Raw genomic sequence first — 22,138 nt, forward strand, 5'->3', positions numbered from 1 at the left:
GCTAAACAGAAGGGCAGACACATTTATGCATATCCAAATAAATGTGTTCCAATAAAAACATTCAAATGAACATTAATTACTCTTATAATTTTATGACTAATTAAGAAAAAAATCTACACCTTTTTCCTAGGAGACCTATGTATGCATTTCATACCTACAAATGTGGTAATTAGTATACAATCTTGGGGCATCCTTTTGAAAGAAAGAGCTTTGAAATGAACTTCTCAGTACTACATTTAATTTAATTCCTTTGTTAATTATGAAATCTTATCAACCTGGTAAAATTTAAGCAAATATATACATTATTAAATACTTCTTACATGATAAGTACATGCTAAGCACATAGAAGTGTTTATCTCGTAAATACATATTTGAAAATGTCATTAAGTATGATGTTGTTACCTTACATTTACGGAATAATTCCTTCTATATAATAAGGACTATGGTGATTTTAGTTTATGTGATGCAATTACTGTGTTGTTTCATAACATGTTTAAAATGATATCTACATTCCCTAAAGTGTAATTTGTTGTGAATGTGTACAGTTGTATATTTAGCATCATTTACCCATTTATTGTACAGATAATGGTGATGCAGCATTGCCTAACCACTCTAAACAATTAAACAAAAAAAATTCTCAGGAAATTTTATTGATATTTTTGATACTGATTATGTTGTGCTATTAGACAGCTGTATACCATTTCACTAATATGTCATTGTAACACAATTAAAATTCGAAGTGGATGCTCTTAATTGGTTATTGGTTTATGAATAATTCAACCACATATGTACAAATGTACATTGCGTTTTTGTTTTTTTACTTCTTGGTCTGTTTTTGGCCTTGCCTTTGGATTGTGTTTTTGGAACATTCCTGGTAACTAATTTTACCCCTTATGTGCTCTTTGGAGCTTTGTAGTGAGACAAAGCATTTTTGTGATAGTAAATCTTTTTCTTTATAAAGACTCTGTGTCTGCCTTTATTACTAGCTGGGATTTGATAGTGATATTCCCCACTAGTGGGCATTTTTGGAAGTGCACAGTCCCATACGTTCTCATTTAAGACCATGCCTTCCCTTTAGTGGATAGTTAAAAACAACTCGGGCCTCCTGTTACGTCCCTGAACTTGCCCTTGTCGAGGCTATCTAGCTCGAAACAACATGTGCCTTCAATTTAACATATTCAGCTGGACAGGTTGGAAGTCCCACGGACCAAAAATACTTTGAGGACAGCCAGCATGGCGATGGTCTTTTATTTGGGAGTAAGCAGGAAAATAATCACAAATGTTAGCATACTGTAATCATTACATATCTTTCTTAATGCTGCCAGGGCTAAACCAAAAACAAAATCACGAAAAGAAGCTAATTTTTCTTAACCTAACAGCATTTTTTCTGTTTGAGTGCTAATGTCGTACAGAAACTCTCCTGTAGATGATTAAAGTCAGGACTCATTGCTTATGCATGCTGCCCTTCTATTATAGTGTGACTGTGTTGGTACAGGTGTGCATTACCTAGCCCAACTACACATTGTAGCTATAGTGTCAATAATGGCAGTGCCCAGGGAAAATCACAGGCAACTGTAAAAAAAAAATCAAATGAACAAGAAATAAAAATTAATAACACATCAGAAGAAGACATCGAAAATAAATATTAATGTGTTACTGATCATGTTACTAAAATAAGTATGAAAATCAATAGCAAAAAGGAATAAAAAATTAATACACATTAATTATACACAGAGACAAAGCAATAGGGGGGCACGGTGGCGCAGTGGGTAGCGCTGCTGCCTCGCAGTTGGGAGATCTGGGGACCTGGGTTCGCTTCCCAGGTCCTCCCTGCGTGGAGTTTGCATGTTCTCCCCGTGTCTGCGTGGGTTTCCTCCGGGCGCTCCGGTTTCCTCCCACAGTCCAAAAACATGCAGGTTAGGTGAATTGGCGATTCTGAATTGGCCCTAGTGTGTGCTTGGTGTGTTTATGTGTGTCCTGCGGTGGGTTGGCACCCTGCCCGGGATTGGTTCCTGCCTTGTGCCCTGTGTTGGCTGGGATTGGCTCCAGCAGACCCCCGTGACCCTGTGTTCAGATTCAGCGGGTTGGAAAATGGATGGATGGATGGACAAAGCAATATAAAAAATGCCCTTTTGTATCCTGTGGGATAATGGCATGCACCTTTTTGGCAGCTGGGCAGCCCCCTCATTATTTCCTTTAAAGACTTAATGTTTATGTGTTATAAATGGTCTATTTTAGGCGAATCAAGAATAGTAAGGAAAATCCTGCTGTTAGGAATCTTCTTCTCTAGCTAGGTATGAAATAGAGCTATGCTTTGTCACTGGTTTCAGGTATATTAAACAGCTACTTTTTCCATGGTAATGAGTGGTATTTTCAGTTAAAGTGTATATTTTTCAGGGATAGAGAAGCAGAAGCAATAGTCCGTTAATTGTCCAATTAGTAGATGCACTTGTGCTGTGCCCTATTTAAGACAGAAGTACAGCTGGGATTAAATGAATCACTAAACAAGCACTACATGCCAGAAGGCAGAATGAGGAGTTGGCTGCTAGGCTATAGCATGCTCAATAAAGGACATCTAAGGCATCAATTCAAAGGGTTGTCTATTAAGGAAATGCTGTTTTCCAGTCAAAAAGACTTCTAAAGACTGTTGAAGAGTCTAAGATCTTACATTAAGTAAAACAAACTTCTTCTAGGTTTAAATAGTCATGTTTTTATTTTTGGTATTAATTATCAGTTTTGTTTTTCTTTGGATCCTTGCCTCTGTGTTTATTCCTGCAGGAAAATGGCAGTTTGCTTCACTATATGCCTACATTATTTATTCCAGTGATCAGTAATATTTAAAAATAGTCATTCCCAAGCTGTCAACAACAAACATTACAGTGCTCCCTGTAAAAATATAATTTCTTACTAATTAGCCATGGCTAGCTTGAATGATTCTTCAAAAGGCATGGCTTAAGTATTTTTCACTGACAAAGCAGTATTGCTTGCTCCATACCTTTTGCCTGCAGCTACGTGTGTGTATTAATGAGATCACTTTTGACTGTTTGAAGTTGACCGTGTTATACAAATGTTTACTTCTATAAAAAATCAAATAGATTTTTTTTGTTGTTAAAAAGCATTGGCAATATTTGTAATCTTAGTCACATAATAGTGGATAATGCTGACAAAGCACAGTTTGTGAGGCTCAAGGACTATGTTTCTGATATGGATGTGAACAACACTGGAGCACCACAAGGAACAGTCTTGTCTCCTTTTCTCTACACTAAGAACACCTCGGACTATAAATATAATACAAGGTCAGGTCATTTGCAGAAATTCTCTGTTGCTTCTGCAACTAATGGAGTATAATGGTAAGATAAATACGATAGAGTATAGGAGTCAGGGTGGGAGGAGGGGACTTTGCTTCTTGGTACAGAAAGAACTGCCTGCAACTTAACATCAGCAAAACCAAGGAACTGGTTATTGACTTTCACTGCACCAAAGAGTCTCTAAACCTTATCACTATCAAGGAGTGAATGTGCAGGTTGTACAATGTTACAAACACTAGGGCGTTCACATCATTGACGGGCTGGACTGGTCTCGTTTCACAGAGTTACTGTATAAGATAGGGCAGAGCAAACTTTTTTTTCTTGTGTAACAAGGCACTCTATACACGCCCAATCCAGCACATATGGACACAGAGGCACGTATAAACCAATATAAACTTTTATTTTCTTCACCCGTGGGCACACATCTTCCCCGTGACCCACAGGCAATACACAGTCCAAAAGCACTCTTCCAACAGTCCCACAACACCATTCTCCCTTTTACCACCACTCCTCCTCTTTTTATAGCCCACCCGGAAGCGTTCCAGGTGCTTGACCACCTGGTCCACTTCCGGGTGGGGCTGAAGATTCGTCCAGCCAGGCTGTTGAATCCAGACAGCCCCCCCCTAGTGGCCACCCCGGGCCCCAACCCGGCTGTGGAGGACTCCATCTCCCATGGAGCCCTGAGGGAGGTTGGGGAATCACCGTCGGCCAGGGAGGCTACCACCCAGCGTCCCAGGGGAGGTATTGAGCTGTCCATGGCTGCTCCCCCGGAACATAAGCAGCAGGGGCGTCCCGGCCGTTCGCCACACTTAGAAGACTGCACACCATTATTGTGGTGAATGACGTCCTTTACATATTCTGCAGCTCTGTTATTGCTGGTGTGATTTTCTATGCTGTGGTACATTGAGTTGGTTATACCACTTCTAGAGAGGCGCACCAAAACAATAAGCTAATTAAGAGGGCAGGTTTATTTATGGGACGCATTCCTGACCCACCTGAACTAGTAACAGAGCAGAGAATGAAGACAAAACTGAGTGTCATTATAAACAATGCTGCACTTCCTCTCTCAGACACACAAGCACTAAATACTTTTACCCAATAAATAATTCATTCAAAGTGTGCCAAGAAAAGATACTGGGACTCCATACCTACAGCGATACACCTTTATAATTTCTCACTATCTGTTTTATTGTGAACTTTGTGTGTGTGAGAGACAGAAATGTTATTTGTTGTTTTCTTAGCTTAAATAGTTAGGAAGGTGAAGAATGTGATTGATAGTTTTTGATACATATGTTTCAGTGATCCACACTTGAGTGTTAATAGAATAATATTTTAAAATTCTGTTCATTTTCTCTTTTCTTCTACACTGATTGCTACACTCATGCCAGGCTACTGAAGGGCATCCTGTTTCATTTGCTAATTACTGCATATCCTTATTACAGTGTGCCTTGAGTTGCCTTCATTTATTTTGTGATGACATATTCAGTATGAATTTAGGATGAATATGGAAGCCTGTCATGAAATAAGCTACCATATTTTGATAACAGCTGGATACTTTACTAATTATAACAACAATCTCAGAGTCTGTAGCATTTAAACAGTGTAATTAAGCACAAACATGGAACCAACTCCTTAAGAGTACATTTCAGCTATTTTTAAAATTTATTGTCTTAGTCTTTCAGTAGTGCTTCAGTCTGCCTAAATATAAGAAACCACTCAAGGTGACTGCCAGGGAAAGGATCTCTGTAGTGCTCAGGTAGGGCTGTCTAATAATAATAATAATAATAATAATAATAAGTTTTATTTATGTAGCACCTTTCATACACTCAAGGACATTTTACAATTCAATACACACATTAACAGTGTGTAACTGCAATAAAACACCAAGCTGATGGGTTAGTAGATGTTTTACCCAAAGTGCTTTTGGATTTAAATGAAAATTTACGTAAAAAGTAAATTATAGAAAACAGGGAATGTGGAACATAGTGTATATTGAAAGATAAAACCCAAAACTAAAAGGAAATGCAACTACAGAAATGAAATTTAAAGTAGCATGAAAGACAAATATACAGATAATACCAAAATGATTTTGGAAAAGTGGACAGATTAATTTTTTTTTGACATTGTGATCTGTAGTGATAGTAGGGAGCAGGTTGAAGAGACCCTGGAGAGGTGGAGATATGATCTAGTGAGGAGAGGAATGAAGGTCAATAGGAACAAGACAGAATACATGTGTGTAAATGAGAGGGAGGTCAGTGGAATGGTGAGGATGCAGGGAGTAGAGTTGGCGAAGGTAGATGAGTTTAAATACTTGGGATCAACAGTACAGTACAGTAATGGGGATTGTGGAAGAGAGGTGAAAAAGAGAGTGCAGGCAGGGTGGAATGGGTAGAGAAGAGTGTCAGGAGTAATTTGTGACAGACAGGTATCAGCAAGAGTGAAAGGGAAGGTCTACAGGACAGTAGTGAGACCAGCTATGTTATATGGGTTGGAGACAGTGGCACTGACCAGAAAGCAGGAGACAGAGCTGGAGGTGGCAGAGCTAAAGATGCTAAGATTTGCATTGGGTGTGACGAAGATGGACAGGATTAGAAATGAGTACATTAGAGAGTCAGCTCAAGTTGGATGGTTGGGTGACAAAGTCAGAGAGGCAAGATTGCGTTGGTTTGGACATGTGCAGAGAAGAGATGCTGGGAAAATTGGGAGAAGGATGCTAAGGATAGAGCTGCCAGGGAAGAGGAAAAGAGGAAGGCCTAAGCGTAGAGGATTATGGATGTGGTGAGAGAGGAAATACAGGTGATGGGTGTAACAGAACAAGATGCAGAGGACAGAAACATATGGAAGAAGATGATCCGCTGTGGCAACCCCTAACGGGAGCAGCCGACAGAAGAAGAACAAGGACAGATGAATGTTGAAGTGATTAAATCAGAGCATATATTGATTTCTGTAAAAACTATCTTAAGCAGGTATAGCCTCCTACCCACTTACCCATCTTTCTTTATTAAGGCTTTGCACATTGGCAGAAGCATGCTAGTCTAAACTGGATGCCAAAGCAACATAAGTCAAGGAGCAAGCACCATATGAAATAATAAACTTCACTGAAGTATGTTTAATCTTTAAAAATTAGAGAGAATTCAGATTCATTGAAGGAAGAGATTAAGAACTCTCATATGTACCAAGTTTTTCATTTGAAGAAACATTCCTAGAGTTTGAAAGTACACAGTGACTATTCAATATTTGAACATCAAAGAGTCCAATTATATTATCGTGACACAGGATATGCCCCTGTAGCTGTTTTATTTTTTTTAAAACAGTCTAATTGAAAAATTTGTATTTCAGCATTTCTGAGTGCCCCTTCAAGAAGGAAACTTGCTTCAAGAATCAGAGTAGGAATATAAAGATCTCTAATGGGTGGAAGCACGTGCCAGGTATATTATGTCAGTAAAATGGAAGTATGAGGGCATAGGAGTAGAAGCATTAAACTGAGGAAATGGCAGGAGCTTAACATTATTCTCCCAGTATGCTAGTGGACAGTGGTCTAGAAAGGAGAAACTGTTACTGTACTCTGTTTTGCAAGGGAAAGGCTCCCTGTACCTTTTTACCACCATCAGGGATGCATTTCAATCCCAAGGCTGGTGAACCTATTAAGATGACTCTGGGGCTTCTCAGGTTCTGGAAATATCATCTTTAGAAGTTGTATAAAAGTCAGTTTCATCCTCATTAATGACCCAAGTCTGTTTTCTTTTCCTTTAGTGTTTGGCTTTAATTTCCTTTTGTTGTTTGGCCAACATTGCTGGATTTGGATTTTGTGTTATATCTTTGCAAGTGCTTCTTTTTGGATTATTTAAAGACTAAGATTCTGGAAAATGGATTACCTTTGTTCATTTTCATGTTTCCTATTTTGGCATATCCTTTTGCTTTTTGTCTTGTTTTGTTTTTTGGATTTTTTTAAATGCATCTTTAAATATAAAATGAATTTTGTTTTTGTCATTGTTAGATAGGGGTTTTTAACTGTTTCCCTGTCTTTTTCTCAGTTTCTGAATATTCAGGGTCTAATTCCTTTTTGCCAACTGGGTAGTAGCGGCCATTTGGGTTCATATCCCAGCACAGACTGTGCATTGTTAGTATATTCTCCTTATCTTTACAGTAATTTTGTTGGCTACAGAGGTTCCCTTTTACAACTCAAAGCTGTGCAAGTTATGACAGATTGTCTTTCCCAGGTGGGGAGCATTCTTAGTGATGGACTAAATGTCCATGTAAAGTTGGTACTGCTACCAGGATAGACTCTGACCTCCTAAATTAAAAATTCAATTGAGCAGATTCATAAATGAAATGATGCCTGAGTAATTTAAACACATTATGGCACAAAGCTACCACCAACTTAATATTTTCAGTTTCAAAGACAATATTTTCAAAACAACTTTAAAGTTTGCCTATATACTGTACAGTATCTACAAAAATACATGGCTTATCATCTTATTATCAATCAACTATAGGCAGTGTAAAAACACATTTCTCACTTTTATTTAAATGACAACATTAAAGACAAATAACATTTTGCAACATTTGTAATTTTTCCAAACTTCTCTTAGTTTTTATTGAACTATTTATGTAATTGCCCTTGTTGATATTAAATGGTATTTTACATTACATTCCAGTGCTTTTGAATTTTACAGAACTACTTAACTATAAGCAAAAATCTATTAAAATCGGCACAGTATGCAAAGATATTTTCTTCTTGAGTGATATGTTTAAAGATACAGTACAGAACTCTGCTTAATGTAGTTTGATTATCACAATTATATAGTATGTGCACTTTGCTTAAAAGGCAAGAAAAAGGACAAAAGAAACATTTATATTAATAATGAACATTCATTTTTAGATCGAGGTGCCACTTAACATTTCTGCTGTATGAGTCATAATGGATTTAAAGCGTTTCAAATAAACTTCTAAGAAAAAAAAGACTTCATAATCACTTAAATTAAAAAAACAACTGATATTTAAAGAGATAATCTTCTTTAATATTTTATAAATATTTTTGCTTAAATGTTATTGATCTTTTTAGATACGGATCTGAAATGTTTGAACCAGAATCAAGGAGGTTATTTATACGCTATTTTTAAACTATTTTTAGTTGTTTAAACACTGGGAAAGGTGAAATAAATCACAATAAAGTTGTATGAGCATTTTTAATTATATTTTTGATGTATACACATACAGCATAGACAGTCTATATTTCCTCTGCTTAAAATTACTTTCCAATAATAGGGATGAGCAGATCAATAGGCCGATATATTTGGAATGCTGTTCCATTAAAAGATAACCTGGCATTCAAGCCCACCCTCAATTACACAGTATCTAAATATTATAGTCATTAGGTCTTTTACAGTCATCTCAGTTTTTAAAGATCATTATATTGATAATATTTTTGTACATTTGAATCAAATCTTTGGTAAACATGACATAAACATTCTCTCAACACAATTTTTATTTACAGGTTAGAAACTTCATAAAAATGAATTTGCCCAACTTTCCTAATCCTCAAACCAATGATCACACATGAACATATTTTAATTACTAATAGGAAGAATATTGCATTTGCAGATCTTATCAATTATTTTCACAGTACTCACTGCTAGACTGCCTTAGGCAAGCCTAGGAAAGATACCACTCTATCAATATTTCAGGTAAGCAGTGGAATTCAATCATTCAATATATTCATTCCATCATCAATTTGTGCAAAACACTCTAATTCAGCTGGACAACCCTTTTGAAATTATAATTATCTTAAGTATATCAAGCATTGGAACCTAATTGTGAATGATGCCAGGTAGCTCCAGCCTTGCTAGGGCATATGTTTGTGGAGTGTCTAAAATTATTTTGGGCAAAGATATTGTTTTATCCATCGGGTAATGTCAGATTTATGATCATCCCAAATGATTCCTGCAGAGTTTGGAGTTATTTTAGATGGGATTAGTGACTTAGTGATTTACTGACCATTGTTTTCTAGAATTAATTGTTACTGAATTGAAAAGTCCTGCTTAATTAGACAAATCTAATACATACTCTATTCCTCACAAATTAATATTCCATTATTTAATACATTGGACTTATTTTTATTACTAATTAGCTCTCCGCTTTGTTTAATGGTGGAATTTTTATTATGGTTTAATATTACAAATCTTAACTCTTTCTGTGACAAATAATCAATCTCTATATATATAACATCCAGCATCTGTCTATCTGTCTGTCTGTATGTCTGTCTGCTTTTCACGAGAGAACTACAGTCATCCCTCCTCGATCGCGGGGGTTGCGTTCCAGAACACCACGCGAAAGATGAAAATCCGCGAAGTAAAAACCATATGTTTATATGGTTATTTTTATATATTTTAAGCCCTTATAAACTCTCCCACACTCTTATAAACATTTCCCGTACAGTTATACAGCATAAACCCTTTATATTCTCTTAGATATTAGGTAAGATTCATTGAAATTATGTATGTAAACACACTGTTTATATACTATGCACAAACATACGTATCGTATATCATTGAGGGGTTTTATTTAATACGTAATGATGCCATAATGGCGTCCTACAGCAGCGTAGCTGTTCCCTTCCTTCAACATATCCAAAACTTTTACCTTTTCGGCAATCGTTAGCATCTTCCGTTGGCGCTTGGACACCGCCCCGGAAGCAGTAGCAGGAGCAGATTGCTTTGGAGACATAATGAAGGGCTTGACTATGCACAAAGATAAACACAAAAGAGCACAAAAGTTAACACTTTACACAGCGAAACGCGTTGATGCTGAATGAGCGAGATGAGATGCTGGCTAACACAAAGCGGAATCGAATGCTGCTCTCCGTCGCTGAGCCAATCAGCACCCAGGAACTTAACCGCATGCTCTGACTGGGTAGCTTCTCAGCCATCTGCCAATAGCGTTCCTTGTATGAAATCAACCGGGCAAATCAAATGAGGAAGCATGTACCAGAAATAAAAAGAACCCATTGTCCGCAGAAATCCACGAACCAGCGAAAAATCTGTGATATATATTTATATATGCTTACATATAAAATCCACGATAGAGTGAAGCCGTGAAAGTCGAAGCACGATATAGCGAGGGATTACTGTACTTAACGGATTTAGATTGGGTTTTCTTCTATAATTTGCTTGAACATTCCGGTTGCGACCTCTTTCATCGCGCTAAGTATCATAGCCTCTCTTGTGGTACCGATTTATTTGTGCGAACCCGAGAGAGACACAGCAGGCCGAGGGGTGGGGGTGGGGGTGAGGCCCTCCTCACTCACATGCCAACCTTGGGGTGTATCTTACATTCGCTTAGCTAGCAAACAAGAGAACTACTTAAAGGATTTAGATCTGGCTTTTTTCTAGAATTTGCTTGAAAATTCCAGTTGATTTTGTGACTTCTGTCATTGCACTAATAATCATAGTTCTCTTGCAGGAGTGATATATTCACACAAATCCGAGACAGAGGCTGTGGGCCGAGGGGAGGGAGAAGTGTGACGTCAGGAGTAGGGAGCCAGGAAGGGGCCATCCTCACTATCCTGTTTCACTTCTACACGGGCAGAACTGTGGGGGACGGCTAGTATAATATATAATATTTATGTTATCTATCTATATGGGTTAGATTTATTTTACTGCAGCCTTTATTGGATTGCAATTATTGATATGCGAACCCCACAGAGATCATTTAAGATGCACATTAAATGATAACCACAAACAGAATACTACAAATGGTTAGAAACTAGCAATAAGTAAAAACAAAGATATATGTATATATATATATATATATATATATACATATACATACAGTATATATATATATATATATATATATATATAAATATACAGTATATGTGTATGTGTATTATATCTACAGTTGTGTTCATAAGTTTAAATACCCTAGCAGGGTGTGTACCATACTTTAAAGAAAACATGACTGATCATGCAAAAGACATTTCATTTACTTTTAATGGAATCCAAGTTAAAATGTATCACAGAATAGCACAACCATTAAACAAAACATACAGTGCATCCAGAAAGTATTCACAGCGCATCACTTTTTCCACATTTTTTTATGTTACAGTCTTATTTCAAAATGGATTAAATTCATTTTTTTCCTCAGAATTCTACACACAACACCCCATAATGACAACATGAAAAAAGTTTGCTTGAGGTTTTTGCAAATTTATTAAAAATAAAAAAATTGAGAAAGCACATGTACATAAGTATTCACAGCCTTTGCCGTGAAGCTTGAAACTGAGCTCAGGTGCATCCTGTTTCCCCTGATCATCCTTGAGATGTTTCTGCAGCTTAATTGGAGTCCACCTGCAAGCATTCTGTATGATTACTTATATTGCAATCTAGCGCTCTAAGGAAGATAATGCCCTGTGCACACTCTCTCCCCCAGTCCATCCGTTCCAAGGTTGTCCCGGCCAGGTAACAACACGGGCTGTCCCTCACAATATATATATAATGTATATAATTACGCTCACAGTGTTCCAGTATTGGGAAACACATTGACTATGCTATGAAGCAGTGGTGTGGGACTGATTCATTCCATTGTGTGACATGTCGGTTATGGAAACAGCTTGGACATCTTTTTTGTTTTCTATCTACTGTATCTGTGCAAATGTTTCACTTTTTTCTTCCATCAAGAAGAAAGAAATGCCTTGTACATAGTAATAAATCTTTTGTTATTATTATTTCACAGGGTCTCCTATGTTTTTGGTGAGGAGGGGGCTTGTTTAAGCTTTGTTTTAACTTTTGCAGCACATGGTTAATATGAATGCAAATAAGCCATGTGTTGCTGCACTACCTGCACAGGCATCAGTGTTGTACAGGTATATCAGGTGGTAGTGTTCATAATATACTTGTTATGGACATATTATGTACCCCTTAATTGAAAACACTGCAAGTTTTTTGTTTTCTTTTTTTTTTTTTACGTGGAGTAGAATGCTGGAGTATTGATCAAGTGGTGACATCATTCACGCCACAGCAGCTCGGCAACTATCTCATAGTATGTATGTGTAATAGTTCTACATATGGCTGCGGCAGCTTCTGTAATGTTACACTGGCTTCACTAAGCATCATTTGGCGCTGAGAAAAAAATGTTTGACTAAGCTCTGGTCACATGGCAAATCTCCAGGAAGATATTTGCCGAATAAAGTCATTGATGAATATAGAATATGTGAAAAATATGAAAAATGCTTTGGCGAATTTCACCACTCAACACTAATTGTCATATACTTCTTTTGGAATGCAGATTAGTCAGTTAGTCAGTCAGTCAGTCATTGTCCAACCTGGTATTATCCTAACACAGGGTCACAGGGGTCTGCTGGAGCCAATCCCAGGCAACAAAGGGCGCAAGGCAGGAACAAATCCCGGGCAGGGTCTCAGCCCACCGCAGGGCACACACACACCCACACACCAAGCACACACTAGAGACAATTTAGGATCTAAAAATGCACCTAACCTGCATGTCTTTGGACTGTAGGAGGAAACCCACGCAGACACGGGGAGAACATGCAAATTCCATGCAGGGAGGACCCAGGAAAAAAACCCAGGTCTCCTTACTGCAAGGCAGCATCGCTACCACTGTGCCACCAGAAATGCAGATTATTTTTGCAAAAAATAAAATGTAATTATTAAAAAAACATAAAAATGACATCAAAATGATCTTGGTCTAATGAAACATATACACCAACAAACAAGATTTTTTTTCCTAGATGGTGCCTCACAAAAGTGGGAATGCACACCATAGAGAACTTTAGTGTTTGTCTAAGTATGGAAAAAGCAAAGCTACTGGATGCAACCTGTGAGCACACCTCTATTGGTGCAACTCAGGGACTGCCACTAAGAAAACACGCATGAGGAGTGGAAGAAATAGGTGTTTTGTTTTGTTTTTTATTACTCTCATACAAAATCCATAAATCAAAAAATCAAAATTGATAGACACAAACTGAATCCAAAAAGTCATGGCAATAGGCCAAAAACATTAAACACAAAAATAATTTACAATGAAGCAAAAGCATTACAGACGAGTTATGTACAGAGAACTTAGTGCCATGTACAGTATTTACTATTCTGCAAGCTGTGTATAAATTTATTATGTGGTATACAGTAAAATATTAGTAATATACTGTTCAGTTTTTAAAATGGGGTAGTGCTGTGGCAAGAGCTGTTGCCTCTTGGATGCAGCATGGAGTTTTTGTATGTTTTACACTGGTTACTCCGATTTTTCTTCTGCATCCCAAATGACATGCAGATTAGGTTTTTTGGAGCATTTAAACTAGCCAAGGATAAGTGTAGGTGTATGTCTTTTAGAATGGTATGATAGCCAAGGCTGAATCATGCCTCCTACTGAGTCCTGCTGAGATGCAACCATAAATTTGATGAAACAGAGTTGACAGGTTATTTACAGTATATTAAATACAGTACTTTTTAAATGTTGGGTCTTATTTACAATACATGAAAATAGTTCTTGCTTGTGGAATGTTTCAGCAGTCAGTCAGAGTAATGTGTTCTAATTGTTAAAAAGGAATTAGCAATTCTACTGCATAGCAAGTTTTGCAAGTTATTTTATTTAAGGGAATCTGGAAGGTAAGTAACACTAATTAAAATGGTGCTGTGGCTCAGGAGGTCTGCTAAAATATGAATTTTAAGGTGATGAAAAGAAAGGACGAGACAGACAACCATTAGTCAAAATCTATAGCATGAGGTTGAAGGAATACCTCGGGTATAGTCATTTCTGCACAAATATTCCAAAGGACACAATGGGAATAGAGGAACATAGAATGCTCAATAACTTATATCAAAGTATAAAACACCATAGTTATGAAAAAAGCTGAGGTTAAGCAGTCGCGTAGCGTAGTGGGGGAGGCAGGGGCGGCCCGCCCCGGGCGGCACTTTTAGGGGGCGGCAAAATTTCACAATACATAATAATAATATCTTGTAAAATTTGAACCATACCTAAATAAGGGGGCGGCTGACACCCACGCTACGCTACTGAGGTTAAGGCAAACAGCTAATTGTATTCTTTATTATCCAGTTGGTTATTTGCATTATAACTGAATAGGAAAAGAAAGAGTGAGTTTAATGCTGAAAAAGAAGAAGAAAAAATGTTTTCTCAAACACATTATGCATTACAATTCTTCTTGAGCTATTAATTCTTGAAGATACAAATGATCACTTATATTACATTGTTTTATTCATCTGTTTTATTCATTCAGTTGATCAAAGGTTTTCTAGAAAACTGAAATAGCACTACAGCAGATGAGAATGATCATTATGGATTTGATGAAGCTTCTTTAAGACAAGGGCAATGTATAGCTTTGCCACAGAAGTTTGGTCAACTACAATAACCTAGCTTGCCACTTAAATCATAAGTTGCATTTTACCTTTATCACAATTCAATAGATCAGAACAATGGATAAAAACAGCTTCTGAAAAGTGTGCACTAATATTTTAATGTATGATTGTAAGGCATTACACCTGAAAAACTAATAAAATGTGAGAAAACAGCATTAACAGTTACCTGTAGCAACTTGCACATTCCTTAGTTTGTTGACTGATTTTTATTTTGAAAAGGACAAGAGATTTTGTATTACACTGGCATTAAAAGCTACTCAGATAATTAAGTTAATTTTCAGTTACCGTCAAGTAGTTGTTAGGCTATAGCCAATAATTATTTTCAGTCATTGCCAGCCTTTCTTTTCATTATAATCAAAGCTCAAGTCTAGTTTACTCTTATGCTTTTCTTTGTATTTCTTAAAGTTGTTCTTAATCTGACGCACAATATTCTTTGCTTTTATGTGATTTTATGTGAGTCAGTTGTAATAATTATAATTTCTCCGTCTGTTGCTTCAACTTTCAATTCTGTCAGTCGTAGTAGAAACCCAAGTGTCCGCAGATGGATCCACATATACGACAAAAAGTCTGATCTGATGTATGCTTCATGGTAAATAGTATGGTCTTACTGTATATTAGGGTTCAGCAGTTTAATGTTACATTGATACACATAGTGTTTAACTGACTTATGATTTAAATGGCAGTATTTTCTCATGTTGTAATCATTTGAACCTTTTTTTTCAGATTTGGGCATTTTGCAATATTTATTTTTTATTTTAACAATGCCATTTTTTGTTCTTTTTTTTAGGTTCTTTCTTTTCTAACTAAATCTATGTAATGGCTATGTTGTTTATTATCACTATGGGCGTTGTTTGTTATGTACTCAGTGACCTAATGAGTCACCATCCTTCTTATAAAAGATGGCCATGTACTGCTCTTAATATCCACATATTGAAATCTCTTTATCTTCAAAATTTAAATGTCTTCAGTATTTCAATTATGGTAAATTTCAAACAAGATAATGAATGAACCTTGAACTTTGTTTCTTGACCAAGACTTTTGCTTAGTGTTTTGGCCTACTCTCAGACCTAGCTACTGCTCTGCACTGCCTCCTATGCATTTTGCTTGTCTTTAACATAAAGAAAGCTGAGAGTTTATTTCTACGAAGACTGGCATTGCCTGTCCAGCCTGGAGGTGTACCTCCTGATTGCACCATCTCATTTCTGTCTCATTATAATATCTTAGTTCATAATTCTAGTACATCTTTATCAGAGTAATCCCTCTAAATTTACAGATGAATGACATTCCTTTATTATTAGCCAGATAAAATAAAATAAAATAATAATAATAATAATAATTCATTTTATTTATATAGCACATTTTTCATACTCAAAGTTCTTATGAGGCAAAAAAAGGAAACCTAACAGAGTTGATACTCTGAAAAATGTTATATATGTGTTTGGAGTTTTATCTGCGTTATTCCCGATGGTTTGCGCACATTACAAACATTGATAGGATAGGAGGTTTCTTTTGGTCCTATCCTGTAATCTCCCATTATACCATGTCTCCATGCTTTTACCTTGTCTTTGTAGCACTGTGGTTGAAACTGTAAATTTTATTCATGACAGAAACTCAAAACAGAGGGGTTGGCACCTTCCAGCCAATTGAATCAGTTCCTCAGTTACAAAGTTATTATTTATTAGCTGTGTAAGCCTGTCTTGTAAAAAGCCCAGGCTCCTAGAAACCATAGATTGTGCCTCTTCAATCAATCATTGGTTATCTATTAGCGGCTAAGCAAGTTCCTCTCTCCTCTGAGGTTTCGTTTTTCCAATATGCTCGCCTCACTTGTATATTATCAGCTAAGCGAGTTCCTCTTTGTCGGCAGTTTCATATTGGCGACAGAGTCGCTTTCTTTGAGTGTCATGCTGTAGCCAGACAGACACACACACTTCCACGCGTAGACGTTTATATATAAGGTAAAGCTATAAATAAGACACTGTATGTGAAAGTAATACTTTGTAAACTACTAAAGATAACAACTTGAAAATTTGTCAGTATATGCTGTGTGAAGGCTGTGCATGGTGCAGCACGTTGACTGAAGAAAATGACAGCCAAAGCCAACCAAACATCACCAAAGAGCACTTGTTAGAGTGTTATAATGAACTTTATTTTTTTTTTAGTCAAAGAAGACTTCACACGGTCAGTCTGTAAGATGAATCGAAATACATGATTTCAATTAACTAACACATAAAAAATGTAGAAAACACCATATTGAAAGCAAAAAAAAAAAAACACAATAAAACTCCTAGGAAGTATATTTCGTTAAAATAATGACAAACTACAAAATCACACTAACTGTAAGGGCAACAGAGCTACAGTACTCCTATGGCTTTGCTTACTGAAGGGTTTCTCAGCCAAGGAGATTCAGCCTGCTGTTTGAATACATCTCAGACCATATTATGAAAGCCTTTTTTTAAGTTATAGTGACAACATTCACACAAGTTTGTAAAACACTCTACTGAACTAGTGATAAAACAATATACCTACCTAAATATTCCTATCCAATTTCCATCTGTGTTTACAAAGCTAATATCACTTATTGGAAGTACTTGTGTGCTTATGGAAGTAAAGTCTCTTAAACTGCTAAAGGTACCGATTTGAATTTAGTGAGTAAATTCACGTAGAATGTGGACACTTCAGAATTTAACTCTTTGGAAGATTTTCTAAGGCGTATTTGTAAATTAAAAATTGAAATGCTTATTATAACATAAAATTCTCAAACCGGCATAATCCAATTCAGGTTTAATGAGGCCCAAACCTATCATAGGAACCAACCCAAGATGTGGAAGCAGTTCAATGCAGGGTTTACTCAAATCCATCAAATTCAAAATTAATAGCTTAATATGCGTAGGTTTGGGATGGGAGGAAAACCACTTTGCCCAGAGAAAGCCACAGAGAGCAAATGGTACTGGAATTCAAATCCACTAGGCAGGAGATAAAAGTGCAGTGCCATTCAAGCCTATTACAGTATATATCCCTAAAATAGAAATCCAGCATTACTTTTAATCATACAATATTATTTTTTTTAAACAAATCAAATAACTGGAAAAGCTTCTGTATGAAACATTTTTATTCCCCAGGTAGCAGTCATACCATTCATGCTTTGCTCAAGGCCATTTCTGAATAAAGTGGGAACAGACTTGAGGAATCCAGACTGTTATATTTAGGTTGCACCAGGAATAGGAATAAAAATGATTTATACATTTATGTCCAAATGGACAAATAATTTTATGGTTTAATTTGATAATCAAACTTCTTACACAAATTGAAAACTACATTTATTACATCTTTCCCCATGGCTAACAGAAATATTAAATTTCCAGATGCCAGAGGGTAAAATGTATTTCTACCAATATTAATAATGTTAAAACATTTTCTAATGTTACTGGGGGGCTTTTGCCATATAAGGTACTGTGTAATATCTTTGATTGCCAGAGGAGCAACATGTTTGAGAAACATGGGCAGAATTTGAGGTAGGGCACAAGAAGCCTATCCTGTTGTAAGTCAAGACCAAACAGCTACATATTTTATTCATTCATTCATTCATTTCTAACATGGCTTAATCCAGAAAAAGGTCACACCAAACCACAAATATGTTCAGCATCAGGCACAAGCAGACCTCAGCAGAACTCACACACACAGCCACACAGAGATAGATGTTGAGAAGTATTAAGTTTTAAGAGTATAAAGTAAAAATATTGCTTAATTTGCCTGTGTTCTTTATTATTTGATCGTGTCAGTTCCCATGTGTGCCTATGGACTTGCATTGGCTCAGCTGTTTCATTCAGTTTTTCGTGAAGTTACACCAGCAAGCCAGCACAATTACAGGTACCTCTTCCAGATCATCCTTGTTTAGATGACTTTAAAGTTAACCTCAATTTGTTCTGCTGTATTCTGGCTAAAAATCAAATTGCCTAAACAGAAAATATATAATGGCATAAAGCAATCATTATTTCATTCCTCTTCAATTTCGTTGTTCCTTTGTAAAAGTGACAATGACAATAAAGATCTATCTATCTATCTATCTATCTATCTATCTATCTATCTATCTATCTATCTATCTATCTATCTATCTATCTATCTATCTATCTATCTATCTATCTATCTATCTATTATCATTGTGGGTGTTTGATCATCGTGATATCAATTTAACATCCAAATTAAATAAATAAAGTATTTATTACATTGATTGTTAAAGAGATGAATGTAACACATCATTGATAGCAAAACAGAACACTGCCATGAAAATTATTATATATTTTATAGAACTTCTTCTTTGTATTTGCTTAAGGAAAAGATACAGTCCCCATGCTTGTTTAAAGAAAAGTGAAAGCTTCTTATGGTCTGTTCAAATTATGTAAGTCAACAGAGTATGAAAGGGTACCAGCATTTATTATGGTCAGACAAAAATATTCTTACAACATTCAATTCAAGCAAATCCTCCTTTGAGACAGCAAAGACTGACAGATCAAAGAACCTTAGCGTCTTGCTTTATCAGATTTTACTTGTATTCATGTCTTTTACTTCTTGAACTGTGGAAAGAAATGTAATGTGCCTAGAATATGATCCAAATGACTCAACTGAAAATTACCAATAAAAAAAAAGATTCATGTCTGAAAATGTCAGACCCTAACCTCTTCTATTTCTAAAAATGACACAAGCAGTTTCACTGGCTCTCATTTGAAATTAAAAAGACCAGCATTTAAAAGGTCACAAAGTTAAGCAGACCAAAAAAACCATCATAAAATCTTCAAATAAATTCAATTTCAATGCATTCAGATGCAACATCATATTAAATTTATCTACAAGTTAGCAGACATGCAATAAGGATATACAGCAACTGAGAATAAACCATTTTCCAGCTTAAATCCTCTGTCTTTCTGTGCTGTCTGATTTTGCTGACACTTGTTTTGCTTTCTATGTATTTTTTTTTTTCTGAATCTCTGAGCAGTAACAACTTTGATTCATGCAAAGAAAAGTAGTTCCCATCCGGAATGGAAATACTGACAGTGTCCCACTGGATAGGGAGAAGTGTATGAAATCATTAAGGGAGTGTGCACTAATAAAGTTTGTAATGGCTTCATCTTGCATTCATATTACTTAAATAGGAAGTGTTAAAAAACTTTATGCTCACTTTTGAAATATAGACCCTTTTTTTAACTTCATGACTTAGATGAGTACAGTGACTTAATAACCCCATATCACTGTAAAGTTCCTTAAAAAAAGTATCCAGCCATTATGGCTTTTTTGTATTTAAAAGTCTCACAACCTAATACTACCTTTGTAATTAGGCTGGAGAATCTTATTCATCATCAATCCTCTCCAAAATTAAGAAAAAAATAGTAAACCATAAAAGAATTCTTATATGTACGTATGATGCTGAAGAACTTCAGACAGCTCTTACAACCAGTTGTCTTTTTGTGTCATGTAATTCTGTATTAACATTGTACATCATGATGAAGAAATATTTGACCTAAAGATTTCTAGCTACAGTATGTTATGCTAGTAGGGGAATGATGACTGTCAGTAATTTTGCATTCTTGACAGATTTTGAATGGTGCAATGACATTTTTTTTCAGTGTAAACCTCTGCTGTGCTTCTATTCTTTCCATTTTCAACTTTCTAGCAGAATGGCAAAGCCTTTTATTGGGTTTTTCTTCTTTATTGTACCCCCTTCATTTTTTGCCATTCCAGTCAGTTCCTGCTGCTGCTTTATGATGGGGTCAGTATGGTATGATGGTGTGTTTGGTAAGATAAGCTGTAGTCCTGGCTTATATACTTACAAATGGCAGAAATGTTAAAGGTCCATTTGTAAGGGCAAAGCATGAAAACAGTTAAGGACACTAGCTGAACATTATCTTTGTTTCTCAGTATGTCAATAGAATTAATCCAAACTTTTTTTTTTTTTTTTGCTTTAGAACTGGGACTCTAAGTACGGTTTTCTCATTTTTTTGTCCAAGTTTGAATCCTTTGCTGTGTACATCGCCTTCTTTTATAACTCAGCTGATCTAAAGTGAAATGCTGCACTTTCTAGTCTCACCTTACCTGACAGTGCATTATGTTTTACAATACGCCACAATATAGAGGTACCATTAAAAAATTAAATAGCAAGAAAAAATTAACAATACAGAAGCAAAAGCACCTGCTAAAATAATTAACCATGCATGTTTCTGATGTATGCAGTGCACATATTGCTCATTACACAGGGTAGTATGTTTCACTTTGGTCTCATCAGACTATAAGACTTTTCTGACGTATCCAGTGAATGGTGTTCTGCAAACACTTTTAAAAGTATCCCCCCACCCCACTTTTGGAACTTTGCACATTTTATTATTATTATAGAACTTTGAATGACTGGGTTTAATCTAGCTTTTTTGATGGTGATCAACAAAAAAAAATGACTCTTTAATGTCAAAGTGAAAACAGATCTCTGCACAGCGATCTAAATTAATTACAGATATAAAACACAAAATATTTGATAACATAAGTATTCACCCCAGTCAACTCAGTATTTAGTAGATAGACAATAGTAGATGCACCTTTTGGTAGCCATGACATCCTTGAGTTTGTGTGGACAGGTCTCAATCCCCTATTCTTCTTGTAAAACTGCTCAATCTTGGTCAGGTTGCATGGGAAAACCTTTTTCTAATCCTGCCAAAAAGTCTCAGTTGGATTGAGCTTTGGACTCTGACTCGGTGTGACGGTCTGGGTCAGCTCCATGCTGCCTGTTTCATCCGGGAGCCTCTCGAACCAGGATCATCGATAGTCATAATCGAGTTAACCTGGGCAAAAGAGGACACACACATCCAGCCAAGGGGTAGGTGCAAAAGTGAATAGAGCTTTTATTAAAAACAATTCCAAAGAAACAGTGTCTAAAACAGAGTAGTGTAAAAGTCTTCTCCATAAATAAATAATCCATAAAATCAAGGTTTTAAAATCCCATGCAGGATGCTGTCCTTTAAAACTCCCTAGCCAGGCTTCATAACTTTAAATCCGATGTCTGTCCGGCTATTAGGATCTCACAGCATGTAGAGAAATTAACTATCAGGCGCAAACTACCTTCAGTCCTGCCCATCTCCCCACCACCTATCCCATGGTGTTCCACAAGCACTCCACTACTTCAATTCCCACTACCATCTCCACCCTTGTGGGAAGTCCTCCTGAATTCTTGTGGTTGCTCTTGCTTCCTGACTACTCAAGAGGAGCAACCTTCAGCCCCCTGTTCTTGACGGCCATACGGTCCATCCCCAGTGTTCCTTTCCCTCTGCTTCCTGTCATCTTGCACCAGCTCTCTCTCACTCCTGCCCTCCTTTCTATCATTTAACCTCCACCCTTTCATTCCTTTCATTTCGTTCCCGACTCTGTCCCATGCAGGCTCCTTTTATTTGCTTAATTGGCCAG

General features: G+C 36.4%; 1 protein-coding gene across 3 annotated transcripts in view; it reads left to right on the forward strand.

Annotated features, from left to right (window-relative positions):
• The window catches only part of pdgfd (platelet derived growth factor d), a 338,383-nt gene that overhangs the window by 280,831 nt on the left and 35,414 nt on the right, over nt 1-22,138 (forward strand). The window lies entirely within an intron of this gene.

The sequence above is a fragment of the Erpetoichthys calabaricus genome, chromosome 4 (genome assembly GCF_900747795.2).
Source record: "Erpetoichthys calabaricus chromosome 4, fErpCal1.3, whole genome shotgun sequence".
Taxonomy (NCBI): Eukaryota; Metazoa; Chordata; class Cladistia; order Polypteriformes; family Polypteridae; genus Erpetoichthys; species Erpetoichthys calabaricus.